We start from the raw sequence: 24,988 nt of genomic DNA, 5'->3' as shown, positions 1-24,988 counted from the left end.
AGTTTCCTTTCTTGTAATCAATCTAAATGGATGCTCCATGCATTCATTAACAATATATTGTTATTAGTATGAAACTGGTTGTCATCTTTGGGTCTTAAGGAGAAAGGCAACAAGAGTCTTTGAGGGTTTGTCATATGTCTGTTCCAGTCTTCATTCATTCATTCAATAAGTAATGATTGGGATTTATAATGTGCCAGGTATTATAGTAAGTGCTGGGGCTATGGCAGTAAATAAAAAAAATCCCTACTCTCTTGCATTTTTTGTTTTCATAGGGTGAGAGAGATGATAAACAAACAACGAAGTAAATGCAGAGACTATCTTTGGAGAAAGTCCAAGATGGCACAATAGGTAAATGCTATGCCTGCTGCATCCCAAGATCACATAAAATTACAAGTAAATTATAGAACAATCAACCTTGAGAATCATCTGTAGACTAACTGAAGAGAACCCCTATAACTACGGATATAAAGAAGAAGCCACATCAAGACTAGTAGGAGGGGTAGAGATGCAAAACGGGCTGACCCCAAACCCACAGGTAGTGGTTGAGCACTGGGAAGGACACCTCAGTGGTGGAGGTATTCCCTGAAGAGTGAGAGGTCCCAGAGCCACACTGGGATCCCCAGCCTAGAGGCCCAGTGCCAGGAAGAGGAGTCCCCACAATATCTGGCAGTGTAAACCAGACAGGATTCCATCCATTTGTCCAGGTGAGGCAGAAGACGGCTGGAAATCCAGATGTCCTCTTAAAGGACCCATGCATAGATTTGCTCGCAGGCATTCACCTTGGGCTCCAACGAAGAAAGGGTGATTCGAGAGGCACCAGAGACATACAGGAAAAGACTGAGTTGTGTGGCTCCAGAGCAAGGGCTAGAGAGACAGCTGCCATTATCCCTGGGTGGAGCCCACCTCACGTGAAACCTATAGGAGGGCATCATCTTTCCTGTGTTGAACCCACTGCCCTAGGGCCAAATTTGAGATTGCATTGGTCTGGTAAAATCTGTGAATGTGTGCACCACATTGTTGACTCCCTTGGACCCCACCCAGTTAATGCGTCATTGCCCCAGGCACCCTCAGCTCCTGGATGGCCAACCCTACCCTGCAAGCTGTGGGAGTCTTCTACAATAGCAGACAGCCTAGGGTGGCTTGGGAAACTTTTGATGGTGGGCGGTCAGCCCCAGCTTGAGTTGCAACCATTCCTATCTCTCAGACATCTGTGGTCCAGAGGTGATTGGTGGCTGGCCTCGGTGTTCTCAGGGTATTTTGCAGAGTGGCCACAGACTCAGCAGGGGCTGAATCTTTATTAACTTTGAAGAAAACCACTGTGCATACTCCATGACTCCCTGTGACCCTGTCCCACCCAACTCGGGTGTCATCACTAGATGCACTGTCAACACAGGGTCAAATAGCCTGGACCACACACTGAAGGAGGCTCTTTCAGCTACTGAGCCTTAAAGGCATCCAGAAGGTGGCAATAGGCCTAGGGGGGCTCTGGGCCATTTGCTAAGCTTCCCCAGGCCTGATATTGGTGGCAGCTGACGTCGGTTGACAGCAAGGCCACCCCCACACACCTTCAGGTCCAACACAGGCAGCAACCAATTGCATATAGCTTTGTACCTCCTATCAGGAAGCTCTGAGCTGGTCACAGGCAAGGCTGAAATTGTCCTGCACAGGAGCCCCTCCCAAGGGGCACAGGAAACAACACACCGAGAAGCCGGCTTCAGACCACACAGAACACTACCCGATTAGCCCCACAAGCAGCACACCCAAAGGGTGGTATCAACAGGCATAAGAACCCACTCAGGCAAATCTCCTTCTGAGGGGTCAGCCCCCACACAGCAGCTCATACACTGTGCGCATAGCCAATCCTCACAGCCAGTCAGTCTGAGAGGCAATCTCACTCACTGATGTGCCCAAAGCAATTAAAGCTCAACTATAATAGGAGAATACACACACCACACACAAGGAAAACTCATGGAACACATGCACAGGACCACACAGGACACCTACTATATAAGGCCACCCAGAAAAGACCGAGAGACATAAGAGATCTATCTAATACATAGAAACAAACATGGAAAGGCAGCCAGAATGAGGAAACAAAGACACATGTCCCAAATTAAAGAACAAGAGAAAATACCAGAAAAGAATGAAATGAAATGGAGGCAACCAACCTACCAGAGATAGAGTTTAAAACAATGGTTATAAGAATGCTTAGGAAACTCAGTGAGGATGTCAACAAAGAGATAGTAAGCTTAAAGAAGGACATAGAAACCATAAAAAAAGAACCAGTCAGAAATAAAGAATACAATAACTGAAATGAAGAGTACACTAGAAGGAATCAACAGAAGACTAGATGAAGCAGAGGATCAAATCAATGACTTACAAAACAAGGTAGCAGAAAACACCCAATCAGAACAACAAAAAGAAAACAGAATTTAAAAACATGAAGATAGTTTAAAGGACCTCTGGGACAATACCAAGTGTAACACCATTCACATCATAAAAGTACCAAAAGGAGAAGAGAAGGAGCAAGGAATTGAGAACCTATTTGAAGAAATAATGACTGAAAACTTCCCTTATCTGGTGAAGGAAATAGACACACAAACCCAGGAAGAGCAGAGAGTCCCGAACAAGAGAAACCCAAACAGGCCCACACCAAGACACATAATAATTAAAATGACAAAGGTTAAAGACTAAGAGAGACTTCTAAAAGCAGCAAGAGAAAGACAACTAGTCATTTACAAGGGGGCTCCCATAGACTATCAGCTGATTTCTCAACAGAAACTTTGTAGGCCAGAAAGGAGTGGCCGGAAATATTCAAAGTGATGAAAAGCTAGGACCTACAACCAGCAAGGCTATCATTTAAAATTGAAAGAGACATAAACAGCTTCCCAGACAGAAAAAGCCAAAGAGATTCATTGCCATCAAGCCAGTATTACAAGAAGTGTTAAAGGGACTACTCTAAGAAGGGGGAATACAAACAACAACAACAAAAAGTACAATAATATGAATAATAAAATGGCAATAACTATGTGCCTATAAATAGCTAGTTTAAATGTAAATGGATTAAATGCTCCAATCAAAAGACATAGAGTAGCTGAATGGATAAGAAACAAGACCCATGCATATGCTGTCTACAAGAGACCCACATCAAAAGATACACATAGACTGAAAGTAAAGGGATAGATAAATAGATTTTACACAAATTTTAAAAAAAAGAGGAAAGCTAGAGTATGAATACTTATATCAGACAAAATAGATTTTAAAACAAAGACTATAATAAGAGACAAAGAAGGACATTATAAAATGATACAGGAATCAATAAAACAAGAGAACATACACTAGTAATCATCTATGTACTCAACACAAGAACACCTAAATATATAAAACAAATATCGACTGATATAAAGGGAGAGATTGACAGTACCACAATCACAGTAGGGGACTTTAACACCTCATTAATACCAATGGACAGATCTTCCAGACAGAAAATCAACAAGGAACCAGCGGTCTTAAAAGGCACTTTAGACCAGATGGATTTAGTTGATATTTTTAGAGCATTTCACCCGAAAGCAGCAAAATATACATTCTTTTCAAGTGCACATGGAACATTTTCCAAAACAGACCACATGTTAGGCCACAAAACAATAAATTTAAGAAGATTGAAATTATATCAAGTGCCTTTTCTGACCACCGCGGTATGAAACTAGAACTGAATTACAAAAACAAAAACAAAAACTGGAAAACACACAAACATATGGAGGTTAAATAGCATGCTATTAAACAATGAATGGGCTAACAATGAAATCAAAGAAGAAATCAAAAGATACCTTGTGACAAACAGAAATGAAAACACAGTGACCCCAAATCTATGGGACACAGTGAAAGCAGTACTAAGAGGAAAATTCATAGCAATGCAGGCCTACCTAAAGAAGTAAGAAAAATCTCAAACAATCTAATTTTACACCTAAAGGAACTGGAAAAAGAACAGCAAACAAAGACCAAAGTGAGTAGATGGAAGGACATAATAAAGATCAGAGTGGAAATAAATGAAATAGAGGCTAAAAAACATAGAAAGGGTGAATGAAAACAGAGCTGGTTCTTTGAAAATATAAACAAAGTTGATAAGCCATTAACCAGACTCATCATGAATAAAAGAGAGAGGATCCAAGTAAATAAAATCAGACATGAAAGAGAAGAAGACACCACAGAAATACAAAAAATTATAAGAAAATACTATGAGTAATTATACACCAACAAATTGAACCATATGGAAGAAAGGGATAAATCCCTAGAAGCATATAATCTTATGAGGTTGAATTAAGAAGAAACAGAAAATCTGAATTGACTGATTACTACTAATGAAATAAAATCAGTTATCAGCTAGCTCCCAACAAACAAAAGTCCTGGACCAGATGGCTCCACAGGTGAATTCTACTAAACATTCAAAGAAGATTTAATACCTATTCTCAAACTATTCCAAAAAATTCAAGAGGAAGGGAGGCTCCCAAGCGCATTCTATGAGGCCACCATTAATCCATTAATTAACCTGATTCCAAAACCAGAGAAAGACATTACAAAACAAAAACAAAAACAAACAAACAACAAAAAAAATTATAGACCTGATGAACATACATGCAAAAATCCTCTACAAAATATTAGCAAACTGAATTCAGCAATACATTAAATAGATCATATACCATGATCAAGTGAGTTTTATTTCTGGGAACCAAGGTTAGTTCAATATTCGCAAATGAATTAGCATGATACACCACATTAAAAAAATGAAAAATAAAAATCCTATGATCATATCAATTGATGCAGAGAAAGTGTTTGACTAAATCCAGCATCCATTTATGATAAAAATTCTCAGCACAGTGGGAATAGAGAGAACATATCTCAACATAATAAAGGCCATACATGACAAACCGCATCATACTCAAAGGGGGAAAAGCTAAAAGCATTCCCTTAAGATCAGAAACAAGAAAAGGATGTCCACTGTCACTACTTTTATTCAACATCGTACTGGAAGACCTAGCCACCACTATCAGACAAGAAAAAGAAATGAAAAGCATCCAAATTGCAAAGAATGTAAAACTGTCATGATTCTATATGTAAAGAACCCCCAAAATTCTGCCAACATACTATTCAAACTGATAAATGAATTAGTAAAGTGGCCGGATACAAAATTAATATTCAGAAATTAGTTGCATTTTTATATACAAATAATGAACTATCAGAAAAGAAATTAAGAAAACAATCATATTTACCATTGCATCAAAAAAACCCAAACAAACCTAGAAATAAATTTAAGCAAGGAAGTAAAAGACCTATACTAAGAAAAATATAAGACATTGAAGAAACAAACCAAAGAAAATACAAATAATGGAAGCATATACCATTCTCATGGATAGGAAGAATTAACGTGAGTTCTGACAATTAAGTTTGTGGACTCATCCTAGAAAAAGTGCTACATACCTCATTGCTGAATATCACTACAGTCGCCTTCAAAGTACTCCCCTTGGGAAGCTATGCAGTGAGTCCAGTGCCTAGTCTACCCTTCAAAGCAACTTTGGAACTCTTTTTCAGGAATGGCCATCAGAGCTGTCTTAGTATTATCCTTGATGTCCTGAATGTCATCAAAATGTCTTCCTTTCAATATTTCCTTTATCTTTGGGTAAAGAAAGAAGTCATTGGGGGCCAGTTCAGGTGAGTAGGGAGGGTATTCCAATACAGTTATTTGTTTACTGTCTAATAGTTCCCTCCCAGACAGTGCCATGTGAGCTGGTGCATTGTCGTGATGCAAGAGCCATGCATTGTTGGCGAAAAGTTCAGGTCGTTTCCGTCTAACTTTTTCATGGAGCTTTTTCAGTACTTTCAAATAATAAACTTGGTTAACTATTTGTCGAGTTGGTACAAATTCATAATGAATAATCCCTCTGATACCAAAAAAGGTTAGCAACATTGTTGCAACAAGTTCGCGAACTTAATTGTCTGACCTCATATATCACTAGCCCAGGAAAATATTAAAATTCAAAATTTAAAGTACAGTTTCTACTGAATATATATTGCTTTCACACCATCATAAAGTTGAAGAATGGTAAATTGAACCATTGTAAGTTGGGAAACTTCTCTGTCTATATATAGTAAGTGCTATGGAAAGAAATAAAACACAGCAAGTGAGATGAAAGGTATCAGGTTATTATTTTAGAGACAGCATCAAAGAGGTAGACAGCTGAATGAAGGACAGCTTAACGAGGATGCAGAGCTTCAAGATGATGATTGCTCCCTCTTTAGGCATAACCAAATAATGGGAATAGTGAGATAAGCTACTCAAGAGGCTATGTGATTAACTGACTGTGAACTAGCCAAGAGTCATCCTTAATTATATAATAATGGTAAATATTTTAAGTACTTGTTAAGTGCTTGGCATTGTTCTAAGTGTTTATCATATGTGGACTTTATTTAATTACCACAACAGTACTTTCAGGTAGATTATTGTTATTGACTCCACTTTACAAATAAGAAAAGTGAAGCACAGAGAGATTAAGTACCCACTCAAAATTGCCACTAGTAAACAGCAGAATTGGGTTTCAAACCCAGGTAGTCTGACTCCAGAATTCTAATATGTTCTCTTGCCTCTCAGCTTTACTGTATAGCATGGTGATATCTTGGAGTTTTAATCTTTATGTTTTTTATTTTTGCATTTCATGATCTATGACGTATCCTCTGGTTAGTAATCACATTTTCTTGAGGGGATTTAGGATTGCAACTTCAGAGGATAGACTCAATACTCAGTCTATTTGACTTTCCGTATAAGCTCTTGAGAATCAAAAGAGGAGAAAAGCTGAGGATGGATTTCATACCATCACCACAGATTGGGAAAAGAATTCAAGGAAAATCAGATCACATTGGAGGAATTGTGGGGGACAGGGCTGAGAAGGGATAGCTGAAAATGGGGGAAAGGCCGTGGTGAGTTTATTTAGATACTGCTGAGCATCATCAGTGGCATTACCAGAGAAGCCCATGGAAATAGAGCCAATCTTGCAGAAGGTTCTTTGTATGTAAGAGGGCATAGCCCATGGCCGAAGTGGCGGAACTAGGAAGAACTGGACTTACTCTTCTTGGGACTATCAGGTGAGGTTCATCAACTGCCAGTTGCCTACACATTGCCAAAGGATCATCCAGTAGAAGAAGGTGTATCTGAGCCCAGTTGAGTTGAACTGTAACCAAACAGCCCTGAGGGGGACAATCATCCTGTCCCCTGCTCCTCAGTGACCCAGAGACAATGGTGATGCAGAAGAGAAAGCCTAAGTACTGGTACTTGATGAGGTATGGGCTGGTGTGTGTGAGTGAGAGCTGGTATGGTGAAAGCAGTGCATTGCAATTATGTAAGCCAGTATCGTCTATGAGAGACTGGAAGATTGATTTCCTGCAGGAGATTGCATGGCAGAAAGAAACAAATGTAGATATTTATGTCCTGGAGTTTGGAAAATTCAGATGAAGGGCTGGAAGTCCAAGAGTTACTGAATTTCCGAAATCATGGAGAATGGATTCTCAGTAAATACAAAAAATGTCTCTTTATTTATTTATTTATTTATTTATTTATGTGTGTGTTTAATTTTTTATTGGGTATCATTAGATTGTCAGTGGAGTAATGAGCTACAGGCATTGTCTGTCTGATTCTCACTGTAGTAGCGCTGTTGTTAAGCACAGAGCTGAGAACCTTGTAGGCATTAAATAATATTTGCTGAATCAGTGAAGGCTGAGCCCTATATTAGGAGATGGAAATATTATAAAACACTCTTAAAAAATTAAAGTTTTCTTCACTAGATGTTGCTTTCCTAGCTTATTTGTTATAAACCTTGTTTCCTTTTGGAAAATTATTAACTGCACAAAAATGAGTAACATTAATGAACATCTGCAGTAGTCAATTAGAAAATGTAATAGAACAATATCCTTCATTGGTGTTATAAAAAAACTACAAAATATCTAAGAATTGATATAATATGCAAAAGATTTTGGAAGAATCTTACAAACCATTGAAACACACAAAGACTGAATAGAATGAGAGACAAAGTTAAATTGTAAGATGTAGAAAACTGACAAAAATAAAACCATCTCTACACTATCAAATGTTGATAAAGGAACAGTGAAATAGGAACTTGCATACACAACTTGTGGGAAAGTAAAGCAGTATAACCACTTTGGAGAGCAATTGGATATTGTAACAGGGATAAATTGCAAATAGCCTAAACATCCATTAATGAATAGGGAAATGGATAAATAAGCTCTGGCTATATTTATACAATGGATTAAAACCACATAGCAATTAAAGATGAAAGAACTATATCTATATGTATCAAATTGATTTTATGTCCAAATATTATGTTTAGTGAAAAAGAATTAAGTTATGTAGAGATACCTACAATACAATGACATTCATGTAAAGTAAAACACACAACACATTCTGTATGATCAGATATAGTATAAAAATGCACTGGGTTTTTTCTGAGGTGGAAGTAAAGGAAATGAGATGAGGGAGGGAAACAGGGAGGAACTTTGACTATTAGCTTTGTTTCTTGTATATATCAAGAAATATGACCATTTCAAATGTAGTTGTTATATTATTCCTTCTATTAAATAACTTTACAGAACATTTTGAAATTAAAACACACACACATGTGCAGATATGTAACCCAGTGTAATTCTTTATAATTCAAAAATAAATTGATTTTGTCAGTTTTCTCTTTGGGTAGCACTTTATAGATTAAGGTCCTTTAGCAAGGTCTCCTCAAAATGAAATAACAATTTACACAAATATATAAAATAGAATGACTGATTAGCAAGGTTAAAATAAAAAATACATACCTAGGAAAGATAATAGAAAATAAGAAAAGGTATTTTTAAAAAAAATTTTCATTATTTTAAAATGGACACTCAGAGTTAATTTTACTCTGTAACTGATAGAGAAATATCTCCTGTAGGATCTCAGAAGGCAAAACACAGGTCAATGTGAGAAGACTGTAGGAAAAGAGATTTTTGCATCAATATAAAAAGTCTGCCTAATAGCTAGTGGTTTAATAGCACCAGAATGCGTCTCTTATTTAAACTACTTTCAAACGCAGGTTGGGTAACTCTTCGGGGAAGCCCTCCTGAGTGGTTATTTAGGTGTCTAATATCCTTTTCTCCTGTGTTGCTACTTCATCAACATCCATGCCCATGACTGTCAGCAAAGGGGAAGAGAAAGCACGGAGGGTCACATAGAGTGTTTTGTGTCCAGGCCAGAAAAATGGTAGCCACCATTCTTTCCATCATTAGATTGGCCCAATCCTAATCCCATGACCTCAATTTAACTGCAAAGGAGGCTGGGAAATGCAGTCTTCCAGTATGGCCAAGAAGAGAAAAAGGAAATGGGTTTTAAAAATATGGCATTGTCTCTGCTTCAGATGCTAAAGCAGAAGAGAGTGAAAAGGAAGAGATTTTTATTTTATTTATTTTATTTTTACAAGGTCCTCTTCACCCCTCCTCCCGCAGGGAGAAGATAATATCAGCTATAAATTGCTTCCTGGAATAAGTTCCAGTTGTAATAGGAGGATAGAAGGCCAAAGGGACGACATAGTTAGAAAACTTAGAAAAACCTAATACGTTCAAGTCAGCAGGACCTGATGGCTTGCCCTGTAGGATACTGAATGAATTTTCAACTTTCATCTGAGGACTATTAGCCAGTGTTTCTCCCAAATCACAGAGGATTGGAAAAGCCCCTAAGGATAGCAAAAGGGTAAATGAGATGCCCATTTCCTAGAGAAAGACAGGATGACCTGGAAATTTCAGACCTGTGAGCTCAACATCAATACCTGGAAAGATCTTGGAATAAATCATAGAACAATCAATTACATAACACCTGAAAGAACGTAAAGTACTAAGTAGCAATCAGTAAAGCTTTGTAAAAAGCAAATAGTGCCAGGCCAATTTAATTTCCTCCGGTGATTGTGAGCCGATACATACCCCAGGGGAATCAATAGATGGGATCTATCTCAATTTTAGTAAAGCTTTGATTTCTTAAACCAGTCATTGTCTTTGACACGTTAGAAAAGTATGTTGCTATCTACACTTCTGCTAGAGGCAGGAAGGTTTCAGTCCAAGGGGAGTTATCAACGGCCCAGTTATCAATCTGGGGGTGCATATTGAGTGCTGTCTTAGAGGTAGTGGGGCCAGGATCTATCCTACTCAGTAACTATATTGATGGCCTGGATGAAGGAATTAAGACAGTGCTCATTAAATTTGCAGGAGGCACTAAATTAGGTGGAGTTGTTATTGCTCTGCAAGACAGAAATAAAATTCAAAATGGCCTTGACTCCTTGAGAAAATGGCCCTACAAAATTGGGATAAACTTCAATGGGGACAGCACAGGAGCCCCCACAGCCCTAGAACAGTGCCTTGAGCATACTTGGTGCTCAGCAAATATCTGCAGTACTTTCCTTGTGGGGTTGTTGTGAGGATCAAAGTGTGATAAAGATGCTGAAATGCTCTGTAAATCACAAAGTGCCCTCTAAATGGCAAAGGTCTGCATCAATGCAAGGAAATTTATGATTAAAAGGATGGAAATATTTTCTGTGAGGCAATGTTAATGGCACTGGAGCTGTTCAATCAAGAGAAGAGAAGAATAAGGGATGATTTCATGTGTAACCATTTTAGAAAGATTTTAACAAAAGAGATGATTATCTCTTCTCTATTTGTGTCAAGGAAAAATGGGCTTGAATGACACAAAATGGATTTCAGTTAGGTATGAGGAAGAACTTCTTATCTACAGTGGATCCATCTATGGGAGGCCCTCCCACTTCTCTTGCCTCACAGATGTTACATTCATTCAACCATGGCCTTCCTAGTTCACTGTGACTCCCTAAGAGTAGGGTCTCTGCAGGTTCCTGTTTTATCCGGGTATCTAGAACAGGACTTGATGTATAGTATGTGCACAATAAATATTTGTTGAATGAGTGAAGGTCAGTGGCATAAAATATCAGCTCAGAACTTGGGGAGTCATTATTTTCAGAGTCTTAAAAAATAGGGGTGATTTATTCTAGGAGACAAAGTGATCTTTCCAACATTAATTTCATGATTTCTATGTATGTAGAAAAAACTGAAAACGTTTATGATATAGTCTCATTCTAGTCTTAGTTTTGGTTCTGTAGCTGCTGATGAATGAAATTATTGGTGAGAGGGGAAAGGAAGCAAAATCTCACTGATTTCAGTCCCATCTTCACCTCTTACCGAGCCACAAAACCCTTACAAAGAAAAAAGGAAGAGGAGAGGAAGTGCTACTCTTCAAGTTCCCTGCTAACATTGGATCCATTTCCCGGGTCTCAGCTGTTCATTGGCATACTTGCTTTTCTAGAACCTCTAATTCAGGCCATGAAAGCTATAATCAATGGCTTGACACTGGGACATTCTCTTTTCAACTCTGCCCTCAAACTTGGGAGGGAGAAAGGTCAGTCCTTGCCCCCATTGATGGGGTATTTATTCCTGACAGTCCCAGTTGGGATTCTAGACTAATTTTCCCCACTGACGCCTATTTTTTAAAATGAATTATTATACAATTAACATATATCTTGTTTAAACAAGATGTGTTATTTTGCTTTTAAGTAAAGCCATAAATTTTACACTGTTTTAGAAGTATGCCCAGAGGGATCATTCTTAGGGGTAGGCAATCCAGATGGCTTCCTTCTAGCATTCAACATTACCATCATTGGCCTGGTGCTGGTGGTGTCCACTCCCCTTCTCAGCTGCTAGGTAAGAGGATAAACTGGACATGTATTGAACCATGTAATCGAAGGCAGGGGTTCTTAATTTGGGGTTCATGTATTGGCTTCTGATGGGTCAGTGAACCCCTTGTGGCCAAACTACATTTCCCTGTGTACAAGGGTATGTGGTTTTTCCTGAGGAGAGGCTTCATTGGGTAAGAAAGATTATTTTGGGGTTTTAGGAGAAAGGTAAGAGGTAAAAGGGTTGGATTATTCTTATCAAGATGGAACGGATAGCAAAGAAAATGCTTTGGTACAGTTGGTGGTATAGGGACCAGCTACACTGGTGGCTGTTCAAACATGGGAGTCAGATGGGTAGTCTCTTGTCATTTGAGAGGTCTCACCATTTGCAAAAGAATTCCAGCCAGCTGGCAGAAGTGTAGGCCAGTCCCAGGAGGATGGATGCTGGCAAAAAGGTGAGGGAAATGGACCTCAGTCCCAAACACCAAAGTATGTGTAAAATTATTTTATTTTCCAAAAGGATGTAATTCTGTTAGAACCCCTCCCCCACCACTGGACTAATAGGAGACAATCTAAATTATTTCAAAGCCCCCGCCCCCCATCTAGATCCATGAAAATTTTCTAGAGGACTGACACAATTTCAAGTCATAGAGAGACCCTGTGGAGGTTAATCATATGCCTTCATACGTCGTTGATGAAATGTCTATTGTCTGGTCTATGTCTGGGCAACTAGGCAAGATAACTGGTCATAATTATGGAGCTTATGGATTGTACCCATGTGAGGTGGGCATGGGGTCTTGACTGGAGAGCTGTAACTCAGGTGAATCTGACACTAGGGATGTTTTAGGAACCTAGAGACTGGATCTGATTAATAAACAGCAAAGAAATTTAGGGAGAAAGTGTGAACCCAGCAGTCGTGACTGGGCCTATGGCTAGAGCAGCAGGATATGCTGAGACAATGATATAGTTTTGGCTATTGGCAGAACTGACTCAGGAATTGAGTCTGGAAATGAGACACCTCCCTGTTAAGTGCTGGGGGAGGCTGAGGCCAGAGACATGTCCACAAACACTAGGAAGAGCCTATACAGGCCCAAGAAGCTTGGTCATCCAATTAAATAGTCTATTTACCTTGAACTGTGATACTTCCATTTAAGAAAAATGTCACGTATCAATCTGCCTCAAACTTCCGTTCTCGCTTTCTTCCAACTGTTGGATAGAAATATTTTATGCTTCAACCTTTTAAAATATCCCTTTTAACTTCAAGGTTTCTGTTTAAAGTAAATAGGCTTTTTGACAGTAAATACATTGGGGCTAACTGGTGCTACCAATGGTGGTAAAATGTAGAGCAAAAATAGCAAAAACACTGAGAGTGATGGTGGTGTCTGTTGTGCAACTTGAGCTGCTTGGATGTTACATTAGGACTGGTTATTGCTACCTTCATCATTATTATATTAAAATGAAAACCAGCTGAATAAAAACGATGTCTTTACTTAAGTCGCCCGTCACTTAAAAAACCCTGGGAATCAAATATTGGGGAAGCTTCACAATATCTGGGGTAAACTAAGGCAGGTAAAAATTACACAATTTATTCCAAGTCAAATTGTGGCTCGGTTGTGGAGAAGAGACCAAGGCCAGTGTTCCTAATCCTCAACTTGTTCCTTGCATTAAGTATTTAGAAGTCATTATTCCCCCTTCCCCCCAATCTAATAATGTGTAATAGTTTCCAAATATGTGTTCTCTTTTTTCTTTATTTACTTCTTTTCCCTTGTTCCTTTTTTTCTCAAACAAGTACAATTCCTATTAGAGTAATATTTATATTTTTAGTCTCACTTTGCATTTGGGGAAACGGTGACTGAGAGCTTTGGCAATGCCCTCGTTTGAGGCAGGATAAGGTGCAAATGTTTCTGGGATTTACTTTCATTCTTAGACGTCCTGAATATGTAATATTCAGAGCAATGTCCTCTGGAAAGTGTCTCTCTTGGAGGCTTCTTCATTTAGAATCATGCTTCTCTACTTAAAAAAATGACTTTAAAATCCCCTTTCAACCAGTAAGTATCCCAAATAAAATTTCATTTCCATTTAAATAAACTAGGGTTGGAAATTTTAGGGTGGACACATGAGGTTAGCTGGGGAAATATGTATTTGGAGGGCAAGGGAGATGAAAGGGAAACTTCATATCTTAATGGTAAATATGACTTACCATTAAATGGTAAAAATGACTGACTGTAATATATTCCAGTTCCAACTTTATCTCTCCATTCTCACCAGAGCAATTTCTGAAGGGATTTAGTTTTATCCCAACTGCTATTAGTCTTGATTTTTCCATAACAGTAACAGCACCAACAACTGAATCTAAACTTACTACTGTTTTCTGAGGCACAGAAAAGCTAAGTTTTCCTAATTTAAAAAGCTAATTTCCCTAAAGTCATATAGCTAGTGTTAGAGACAAAATTCAAACCCAGGCAGCTGGCTCCTGGGTCTTTAATCTTCTCTTTAGAAAAGCTATTCCCTTGGTTATGTTGGGAGTCACCTAGTCTCCTCTTTCTTCTCCACACCCAGTTTAAGCATAAGTCCTGTCGATTTTTCCTTCACAGCCTTTTCTCACACACCCCTTCCATTCTATTGCCACTACTATTAAGTTAAAGTCGCTACTATTCTCCTGTCTTCTCTCATCCAGGCAACACCTTTCTGTTTTCTAAGATATTGCTCCCAACATATTCCTTCTCTGAACACAGACTATAAATGGTTCCCATCCCACATTTACAGCAGAACATCTCTTTTCCTGGCATTGCAGACCTTTACCATATGCCATCAACCTGACTGTCTAACTGCACCTCCTGTTGCTCTTTCACACAGCCTCTGCTTTAGTGAGTCTAGGAGTACATTGAACCCACCATATGCGTCCCTGCCTGTGCCTTGGCCCCACCTGTCTGGAATATCTGTTCTCTTTCTCATCACCATTGTAAGTCTATTTGTTCTTCAAAGCTAAGCTGAAGACTCAACTTCTCTTTAAACTTCTCTTCTCTCAACTGCTGCAGCACTTACTTATCAAAGTTGTAGAGTGTTTTTCTTAAAATTCTCTTTGCAACTATTGAAACTTGGGGACTCAGATGAAAAGGAATGCTTGAATGTGAATAATTCCCTTTTCAGATGTACTTTTCCCATCTACTTGGAAAAGACAGGTGTCAGTGTTGTAATAACATTGAAGATTCAGACAGTGATCAGACAGTATTGGTTCAAAAGAGTTCATGAATCAAAAGAAAACTTTGTAATGGTGAACAGGATTGACACAACTGGATGGGCCCAACTAAAGGATGATTCTGATTTATTAAATTTTTTCCTCCTCAGTTAGATAGGTAGTTGAGCAATAGCACCTAGTCACCCTCTTCTCTGTATACATTTTAAGAAGAAATTAGCCAATGTGAGAAAAGTTCCCTGTTTCTTAGGCAGTGGGAAAGAGCTAGAGTGGGAAGCTAGTTCTTCTTTGATGGCCAGACTGAGACAGGGGGACATGTTTTACGTTCTGAGCCCCAGTCACAGGCAGGGATTGTTGTAGCGTATGTTTCCTCCACTCTGTCAAAATGATGCCCTGGGACCTGACTTTGTTGTCTAGCAGCCACTGGGAAGGGAGAGATGGAGATATTCGAAGCTGAACTTTATTCATGTTTTTTGTAGTGTTACTCATCTTTTTAAAGGGATATGAGTGGTCTCTGCCTCTAGATCTCTCTTTCTGTCATGGTGAAAACAATAGGTTAAACCTTTGTACACCTACCACAATACTTTGTATGTAGGCATGCAATAGGTACTCGGTAGATAAGTTTATTGATTATGGTCATATTAATAAATCTTATCTTCTTTCCAATCCAACCTGTTCTTCATGACCTTCATGCTTAGAGAAGCCTTGCTTAACTTTAGCCACTATCCTTATGTGCTTAACTCACCTTGAGAAGAACAGCTTCTATCATATAGTGAATGGTATTGTAATAGCTATATACGGTTTCATATGGGTAATAGACTTGTGGGGGTAATCACCTTGGGAGGTGTGTAAATGTCTTATCACTATGTTGTTTTGTATACCTGAAACTAATGCAAAAAAGAAAAAGAAAAGAACAGCTTCTATCATTTTTTTTTTTAGACAGTGTGTGAACAAGGGCATAGAAAGCTACCTGAATCAACATTCACATGAAAGTGCCAACTCCTACAATTAATGAAGATGTATCATTGAGTACTCCCTGAAGTGCTCACACTGTGAGAAGTCATACAGAATCCATAAAGATGCCCAGGTAAATGGCAGTGAACTAAAAATTTGTATGAGAAGTTTGGTGAAGGATGCCAGAAGAGAGGAGTTTTGACTCTATAATCATGATAGGGAGCAACTCAGTTTGACTTGGGAGAGTTTTGAAACGTATATAACTTCAAGGTACAGTTATGACTGAAACAAAGGCTGTCCATTTAAAGGAGGACCAATGTGGCTCTGTGTGGGGATAATTTAACTGAGCTGGCTGAGTAATTGGGAATGAGAAGTGTTCAGAGGTGAGCTCCAGGGTCTGGGCCCTCTATGAGGCTGGCTCACTTGTGGCCAACCTTGGCTCTCTACCACATGTCTGCTGACTTCAAGATATGTTTAAGAATTGATGTTTTTATTCTTAGAAAGTATTTTGAAATCTTGAGTAAAAACTTTCTTGAAACATGTCTGCAGACCTGAGATGAATTTACACATTTGTCAGTTAAACTCTGAGGCTATTGAAGGTGAATAAGGTCAGGCTTCCCTCAAGAATTTTATTACCTAGAAGAGGGAAGATACAGTCATTTAAAGAAATGCACTAAAATGTTACAGATGCTGATAAAAGCAGGTATGGGATTCCCGGTGTCAATGAAAGAGAGAGAGAGAGAGAGAGAGAGAGAGAGAGAGAGAGAGAGAGAGAGAGAGAGAGAGAGAGAGAGAGAGAGAGACTGACCATAGGGATCTGAAGATGGTCAGAAAAATAATTCATTGAAGAAGAAATTCTTGGGCTGAACTTTGAAAAGATAATTATTAGATAAACAAACAAGTAGGCAAGTGGAGCAGAAGGGAGAAAGCATTCCAGGTAGTGGGTGACATAAGAGAAAAGACAAGAAGTTGAGGCTGGCTTAGTTTATACAGGGGCCCTCAGGTCGGTATGGTTCTCATTTTGAGAACAAGAGGAAAGCTGTCGAGAGAGGGCAGAAGAGGCATCTGTACGAGTCTATTCAGAAGGTCTTGTGTGTCCAACTCAGGAGTTCGTACTTTGTTGCTTAGAAGTTGGAAGGTTATTTTTTTATTTTTAAACTAAACCACAAGTTTTGTTCACATTTCACCAATTTCTCCACTAATTTCTTTCTCTGTTCTAGGATCCATTCAGGATCCTGCCTTACATTTAGTTATGTCATCTTATTCTCCTCTAATTTGTGACACTTTCTCAATCTTTCTTTGTTCTTCATGAACTTGACACTCTTGAAGAGTATGGGTCAGGTATTTGTAGACTGTCCCTAGATTTGGGTGTTGCTGATATTTTCTCATGAATAGACTGAGATTATGGATTTTTGGGAAGAAGCTATCCCATCAGTGCATCATATCAAAGGATACACGATATTAACATGATTTATTACTGGTGTTGTTGATCTTGATTACTTAACCAAGTGGTGCTCCACTGCAGTGTTACTATTTTCCCCTTTTCATACTCCATTTGTTGTGGATTGAATGTTTGTGTTCTCCCGAATTCGTATGTTGAACTTCTAAACCCCAAGGTGATGGTATTGGGAGGTGAGTCCTTTAGGAGGTTGAAGCCCTTATGAATGAGATTAGTGCTTTTTATAAAAGAGACCTCAGAGAGCTCTCTTGCCCATTCCATCATTTGAGGACATAGTGAAAAGATGGCTTTCTATCGACCAGGAAGTGGCTCTCACCAGACACTGAATCTGCCAGTGCCTTGATCTCAGATTTCCCAGCCTCAAGAACTATAAGAAATAAATTTCTGTTGTTTCTAAGGCACCAAGTCTATGACATTCTGTTATAGCAGCCCAAACTAAGACACCATTCTTTAGAAGAGAGTCACTAAGTCCAGCCCACACTCAAAGGCAAGGGTCTTAAGCTCTACTTCCTGGAAAGAGGATTATTAAAGAATCTGTGGTCATATGTTAAAACCACCACAGTAATTAATAAATATTATTGTGGAGATAATTTGAGGCCAGACCAATATCTTGTCTCTTCTTAATGTTTTACCTTCTAAGTTTAATATTCATCAGTGGATCTTGCCTGCAGCCACAATTAACGTGGTGTTCCTCTGGTGATTTTCTATTTTTCTCATTCCTTTTACATTTATTATTTGGACTTATTCTGTAAGGAAGTTTTGTACCTTCTCCCTTATCTATTTATTCAATCACTTATTTATATCATCATGTACTCATGGACACTTATTAATTCTTTGGGTATTTTTCAGTTATAACCAATACTATTGTTATTTATTCTATTACTCAAATTATTCTAGCTTTGTCTATTGGGAATTCGTTCAGTTGTCTGCTGTGTTGTTTTGACATGCTCCCTCATTGTGTGTGTGTGTGTGTGTGTGTGTATGTGTGTATTGAATATTACCTTGCTTTCTGACATTACAAGATGTTTCAGATTTATATTGTATCTTCCCTGTCTCAGCTCTATAATCAACTGTTTCTCCAACAAGCTTTGATTCCTGTTATTGGAGAATGGTGTTGGAAAACGAATATTTGGGTGTTGGGTGTGCTTCTTGCTACATGTCACTGCTTATAAATTTTTAAGTAGAGAATAAACGTAACTGTAATTAGAACATGTCTTGGCAGGTCATTGGCAAGGAGTAGCACAGGAGCCAGGAAGATGAGTGAGGATGCTGTGCCAACTGTCCTGGTGAGAAACAAGGTGCTACATCTCTGCAGGAGCAGTCTTGGTGCAAAGGAAGGTGGGAATTTTGTGGGTTATCTAGATGTTCATCTCCAACTTACGTAGCCTGAGTTCTACTCTGCTACTTGCTGGCTGTATAGACTTGGACAAGACTTTCAACCTTTCTTTGCCTTAGTTTCCTCATCTAGAAAAAGATGCTAACAACACCTGTTGAGGGAGTCACCTTGAAATGAAATGTGAAATTCCTTGGTGATGACAAACCATACCCCAATGTGAGGAATTTAGGTTTATTGATACTCTTCAGGTTTTCCCTTCCCTTTTTTTGGTAGTGAAGGACCTAGCCCCTAATAGAGGCAAGGAAGCATGGAATCTGTCATGGGACAGGCAGGACAAAGAGGCCTGGAGAAGGGCTGAAAACACGCAGCCAACCTGGGTGCCATGGACTCAATGTCTGTGTCTGTTCCTCATCCCCACCTCCTCTCCCCCCAATTCATGTGCTGGGTTACCCAATATTACTGTATCTGGAGATAGACTCTTTAGGAAGTAATGAAGATTAAATTAGGTCATAATAGTGGGCTTCTAATCAGACAGGATTGTGGTTTCATAAGAAGAGTAATGAGAATGGGGGTTGTGGAGATATCTGGTGTGTGAGGACACAGCAAGAAAGCGCTTGTCTATAAGCCAGAGTCCTCACTAGGAACTGAAGTGGCTGACACCTTGACCTGGGACTTTCAGTCTCCACAACTGTGAGAAAATAAAGTTCTATTGTTTACGCCACTCAGCCTAGGGTATTTTGTTATAGCAGCCCGAGCTGACTAATACACTAGTTATAAACCAGAAATCTGCAGGCCTCATCGGAGCAGAGTGAAGCCCTGGGACATATTTAAGATAACTATGATCCGTAAAGGCTGACAACTGAAGAAGAGCTTGTGCCAGAAAACTTCTAAATAGTTCCTGTGGGGGCAGGGTTTCGCCAAGCATGGCTGGCTTGAGGCTGGGAGGCGGAAATGACTGAGAACCCCTGGCTGGAGGAGGAGCCAGAAGGTGCCTCCTGGTGGTGCTGGCAGCACTGTGAGGCCACAGAAAAATGATCATCAGGAATGTCTGACATCACTGGGGCAAATATGGCCAGTGAGTATATTTACCCTCTCCTTTCTGGATTAGGATTTGTGGTCTCGCAATGCTTTTTTCTGATTTGTGTTTTACACTATGTGGAAAACATAACAATGTGCCCAGCACACTGTCCCCATGTGGAAGGCATGACAGAATTGCCTTGCCACAAGTGGTCTTGCTGTTAGCCAACAATGCACCCCCTCTAAGACCCAAGATGTCTTGTATTTGGGATTTAAATAATATATATTCCAAACAATTTTGGAGCCCTCAAGGGGAGTTAGTGATTGGATACCTTCTCTGCTCTGTTCTAGTGCCTTTGCTTCCAACCATTTTCTTCACTGGAGTGGGCACAGGTCAAACTCTCTATCGTAGGCAGAGGAACTTCTTTCTCATTTGACCTCTTTTCTCTTCTCTGTGCCCCTCATCTCCTCCTTGTTTGGTCACCCCTAGAGTCCAGTTCTCTTTGTGCTGATGGTCAGTCCCTGGCTGGCTCCCTGCTACCTCTCAACCTCTCAGGAGGCTGAGGTTGGAGTGGGAGGAGTGCGGAGGGGGAAAGGTGACTTCACAGAGTTAGGATGAAATATTTGCAAAATAATTAAATATTTATTGGACGTAGGCTAGCAATCCTGTGGGGAATTAGGCTGAAATGGGTCTCTCTTTCTCCTTTAGTTATTTTAGTTTGGTATGTATTAATCTTAGGAGGAAGGAGGGGGGAAGGAAATGAATACATTACTTCTCAAGTATAATATAATATCTAATATTTGTGTATGTTCAATGTTTAAGCATTTTGCATGCATTAAATGTTCTCAGTAATCCTATTATATAAGCATCATTATGCCCCCATTTTACCAAGGGGGAAACTGAGGCTCAGACAGGTGAAATAACTTATCCAAGTTCTCATAGCTAGTATGTGGCAAAGCAGGGTTTCAAATTTAAGTCAACGTGACTCCAGAGCCCACCCTCTCAACTGTTACACAATGCCTCTAAATTACAGAATTAAGTTGTGCATGGTAATGCATTTAGTAAAATGCCTTTACTGATATCTGAAAAAATTGAGGATGAGTGAGTGCCAGTGAGAGAAGACATGTGAGTGGGAGATGGGTAAATGATAGTATGTGACAGTACCGAGGCTTGGTTGAAGAGGGAGCTTTCTTGTGGTGTGGAGGCCAATGAGCCCATTTCCTGTACTGCTGGCCACAGTTCCTACGCTTGCTTCCTTTCCTTATAACACGTAGCAACTATTTTTCCACAGCTGCTCCTTTAGTTCAACTCTGCAATATAATCTAGTCTTCTACATAATTTAGGAACTTCTTTGATGTTACACGATTTGCTGGTTTTGTAATCTGAAAGTTGTCTGGGGGAAATTTCTTATAAGTGGGCTGTCGTGAGCACTTGCAGTCTAAGTCCCAGTGATTTTTTTCCCCTCACCTTGTGCTGGCTCCCCATGTCCACTACTTGGTTCTTTAGCCTAAATATCTAGTTGCCCTATTTTCATCGCTATACTAGAAATAGCTCACAGATGCCCTAAGTTCTTTTGATATATGGTAGAGTTTCATTTATTCCACTATTTTTTTTTCTATGACCTTATATAGAAATAATCTGTTTTGACATTTTGGTCATAGTGAGGATATACCAGACTTTGCATTTGTCACGAGCAGAAAATGTTGTTTGTGTACCGAAGAACCAGGTTTGAGATATTTACATTGCATAAAAGTAATTTTTCAGTTACTTATTTCTGTACCAACTCCAAACTTATTGGCTTAAAAACAATTTCATGTCACCTTCCAAGTTCTGTGGGTTCACTGGGCTCAGCTGAAATGTTTTTGCCTGAGTGATTCAATTAGACACTGTTGAAGCTGGAGTCATTTGATAACTTGACTGAGCTGATACCCAAGTGGCTTCTTCACTCCCATGTTTGCTACCGTGTCAGTTGTAAGGGCTGGTGTAGCTTAGGGCTGCCCAGGCGTCTTCGTCTCTTGGCATGGGACCTCTTCTTAGCATGGCCGTCCCAGGGTAGTTTAACTTGTTACACAGTAGATGGCTCCTCCCACAGCAAAAGCTATAAGGTTTCTTACGACATAATACCTTTGGAAGTCATAGTGAGTGACTTCTGCCACATTCTGCTGGTCACCCCTTCACTGTAGGATGTACTAGAGAAGATCATGGATACCAGGGGGTGTGATTTACTGGGGTGACACATCTTTGTAGAGTAGTTATCTTAGAAGGCATTCTACCTGTACTAATTCGTGTCATTCCACATGCAGTATACATTCACCTCCACCTGAAAGACACTCACCCACACACACATACAAACTATTATCTCCTTTTGGCATTAGGTTCAGTGTTCTGGTTATCTATTTCCAGGTAACAAAGCACTCCAAAACTTAGTGGCTTAAAATAACTGCCATTTTATTATTATGATTCTGTGGTTGGTTGGGTTCCTCTGGGAGGTTCTGTTGTTCCCTGTGATGTTGGCTCAGGCTGGAGTCATCCATGGCTTGGCTACAGGTCCAACATAGCTCACGTTATGGCTGGCAGCTGATACTTGCAGTCCAGGCCTTTAGCACAGGATGAGAAGCACCTGTAGACTTTGACTACTTCTGGGGTAGTTGAGGACTGGTTCAGATCTCTACCTGGACCAGGGTTGGACTAATCTCAGCCAGCGAAGGTGTGAGCCCCAGGAGGTTTCCTTTAAGCTGACGTCATGCCTGTAATGAGTGTTTAGGGCTACAGGGAATCCAGGAACTGAAAGAGTAAGTACTTCCAGGAACCTCCTCACAACTCACATGAGGTAGAGAGAGGCTAGTGCTTCTCTTCTTAGGCTCCTGTCTTATTCATTACTTTGACTCCTCTCACTAACTCCTTTAGAAACTACCATTGAGTATATTTTTCTCTTTCTAGCATGTGCTCCCTGGCCTCCATTCATGGTGACTAGCAGAAAACAGATCTGGTGGAAGATGTTGAGTACCATAAAAGAAAGTCATTAACGCCCAGCCATTGCCCTACTTGACAGGACTGTTGCCAGAGACTCCCAGATCCATTCTACTTCTTTATTTGTATCCCGTTTACCCTCTTATTCAAATCTATAGGCACAGGTGGAGTTCCCGCAGTTACCCTGGAAGGTACCACGTTGTGGTACAAACAAACCAGAAATTGTCCCTCACCCTAAGGAGCTAATTGTCACATGGGGAGAAAAGATGAATTTACAAATAACAGGACATATTGTAGAAACTAATACAGGCTGTGAGAAAGGGGTAAACTGCATATGATAGGACATCAGAGGACAGAAAAATTCTACCTCTATTTTCTGTCTTTGATTCTCCTCCCAGCTCTGGACAAACTATTACATTTCACGCTTCAATTTTGCCTTATGTCTAATGAGGAAACCATACCTTCTTTTACATGTTTTACTGGGGAGCAATGAGAATCAGTGACAAGGTATCTGTAAGGGCTCTGGGATTTTATTTTTATAGAGTCCAAACACATCTTTAACACGACAGCGTGTGGAATGTAGAGGGCAGGTGATGTGGTTTAGATTTGCATATGTGTGTCTGTGTGTGTGTGTGTATGTGTGTGTGTGTGTGTGTGTGCATATGTGTGACTGCAGTGCTCCAAATGAGGCTGCAGGGGGTAATAAACAGAAAGCCTGCTGGGACCACCAATTTCTTTTTCCCATCTGTGATGGCTGGGGCCCTGTGCTTCACACTGGGAAGGGTATCAGCAAACTCTCCTCTGTCTTGTGGTGCGGCTGCCTTTAATTCATATTTGCATGTGTTGTGAGACTAGCCAGGCAGCTGAACGACTGCCCAGGAGTGGAGCTTGTGATGATGTAGAGAAATGAAATCACTGTTTAATGAGAATTGGTGAGATAAGGTCCACAGATGGACCATTCGGAGGGCTGTGTTTGAACCACAGTATTCCATTCATTTTATAATATACCTTACTGTGGGCTTAAATTGCATTCTTGGAAAATTTAGCCCAGCATGACTAGCTCTTCCTAGAATAGCATCACTAACATAATGTTGTGTTCAATAAGACTGTTGCATAAAAGGTTATCATGTAATTTTTATCATTATAAGTCTCCAGCGCTTCTGGAACTCACCTTCAAAAATAGTGCAAAATCATATTTTTGAAGCAACTGTGTTTTGAAGTAAGTTCTAAAAAGCATGGCTTCAAATCCCATGTCTCAGTTTACACTTTGGAACATTGTTTCCCGATTTTTACAGAAGTTATTTTCACAAATCAACTTTCTAAAAGAATACAGTGATGGTATTTTTTCCTATAGCATTTAATCTTCGACTAATGTTTTAATTGTGTCTTTTTCTCTATGCCGTGTATGGGACTCAGCATAGGGTTTGGAATTAGACAAACTGGAGTCCGAGTCCCGACTCTTGCCAATACTAGCTGTGATCACGGACAAGTCACAGAATGTTTCTAAGCAATAATTTTTTTATGGCATTGAAATGATTTGAGAGAAGGTAGTTCTAAAACACTTAACACACAGTCTATCACATAGTAAAAACGCAATAATCAATTCCAGCTATTATTGTTGTCAGCACATGAGTGATAAAATCTCTGATGTAGACCCCCTAACATAAACGATGACCAGATCTTTGAAAATTTCACCTGACCTTGTTTCATTTGTATCGGTAATTACTGTTCTTATCGGAAGACCCATTATGAATAATTTCAGCTTCATGAGTTCTTATGCGATGGGAAACTAAAATGAATTAAGCACATATGTCACAAGAGATTGCTATATTTATGTGTATACATAAATATAATTTTCAACATTGAAAAATAGCTTGTCATGAATAGCTCATTTCATGAGATAAAAAGGTAGAAAAACAATAAAGGACACTTAACAATGTAATTCTATGTAGCACAAATCCTTGTGACATTACAGATGATCTTTGGTTGCCTGTGTTACACTAATAAGAATATTGGACAGCAAAACAGCCAGCTGCTACATGGAATATACTATTGGAACAAATTGTTGGAAAGGAAAGAAAAAAAGCTTTCTAGGAAATTCTAATCTCAGGGAATTTAGAAGGAAGAAATTTGCCACAGTGTTCTCTGACTAAGCTTAGAATTTTCTACTGGATTAAAAAATTGGTTTAGGGAGGGAGTGGCTCCTCAGAATGAAGCATTTCCAGGCTCCTTCTTGCTTTGTTTTTGCCTGGGGCATTGTTTTTTGTTTGCCAAGACCAGCTGCTTCCTTGCTGGC

This window comes from Rhinolophus ferrumequinum, chromosome 19 (genome assembly GCF_004115265.2).
Source record: "Rhinolophus ferrumequinum isolate MPI-CBG mRhiFer1 chromosome 19, mRhiFer1_v1.p, whole genome shotgun sequence".
Classification (NCBI taxonomy): domain Eukaryota; kingdom Metazoa; phylum Chordata; class Mammalia; order Chiroptera; family Rhinolophidae; genus Rhinolophus; species Rhinolophus ferrumequinum.
This window is presented reverse-complemented; position numbering follows the sequence as displayed.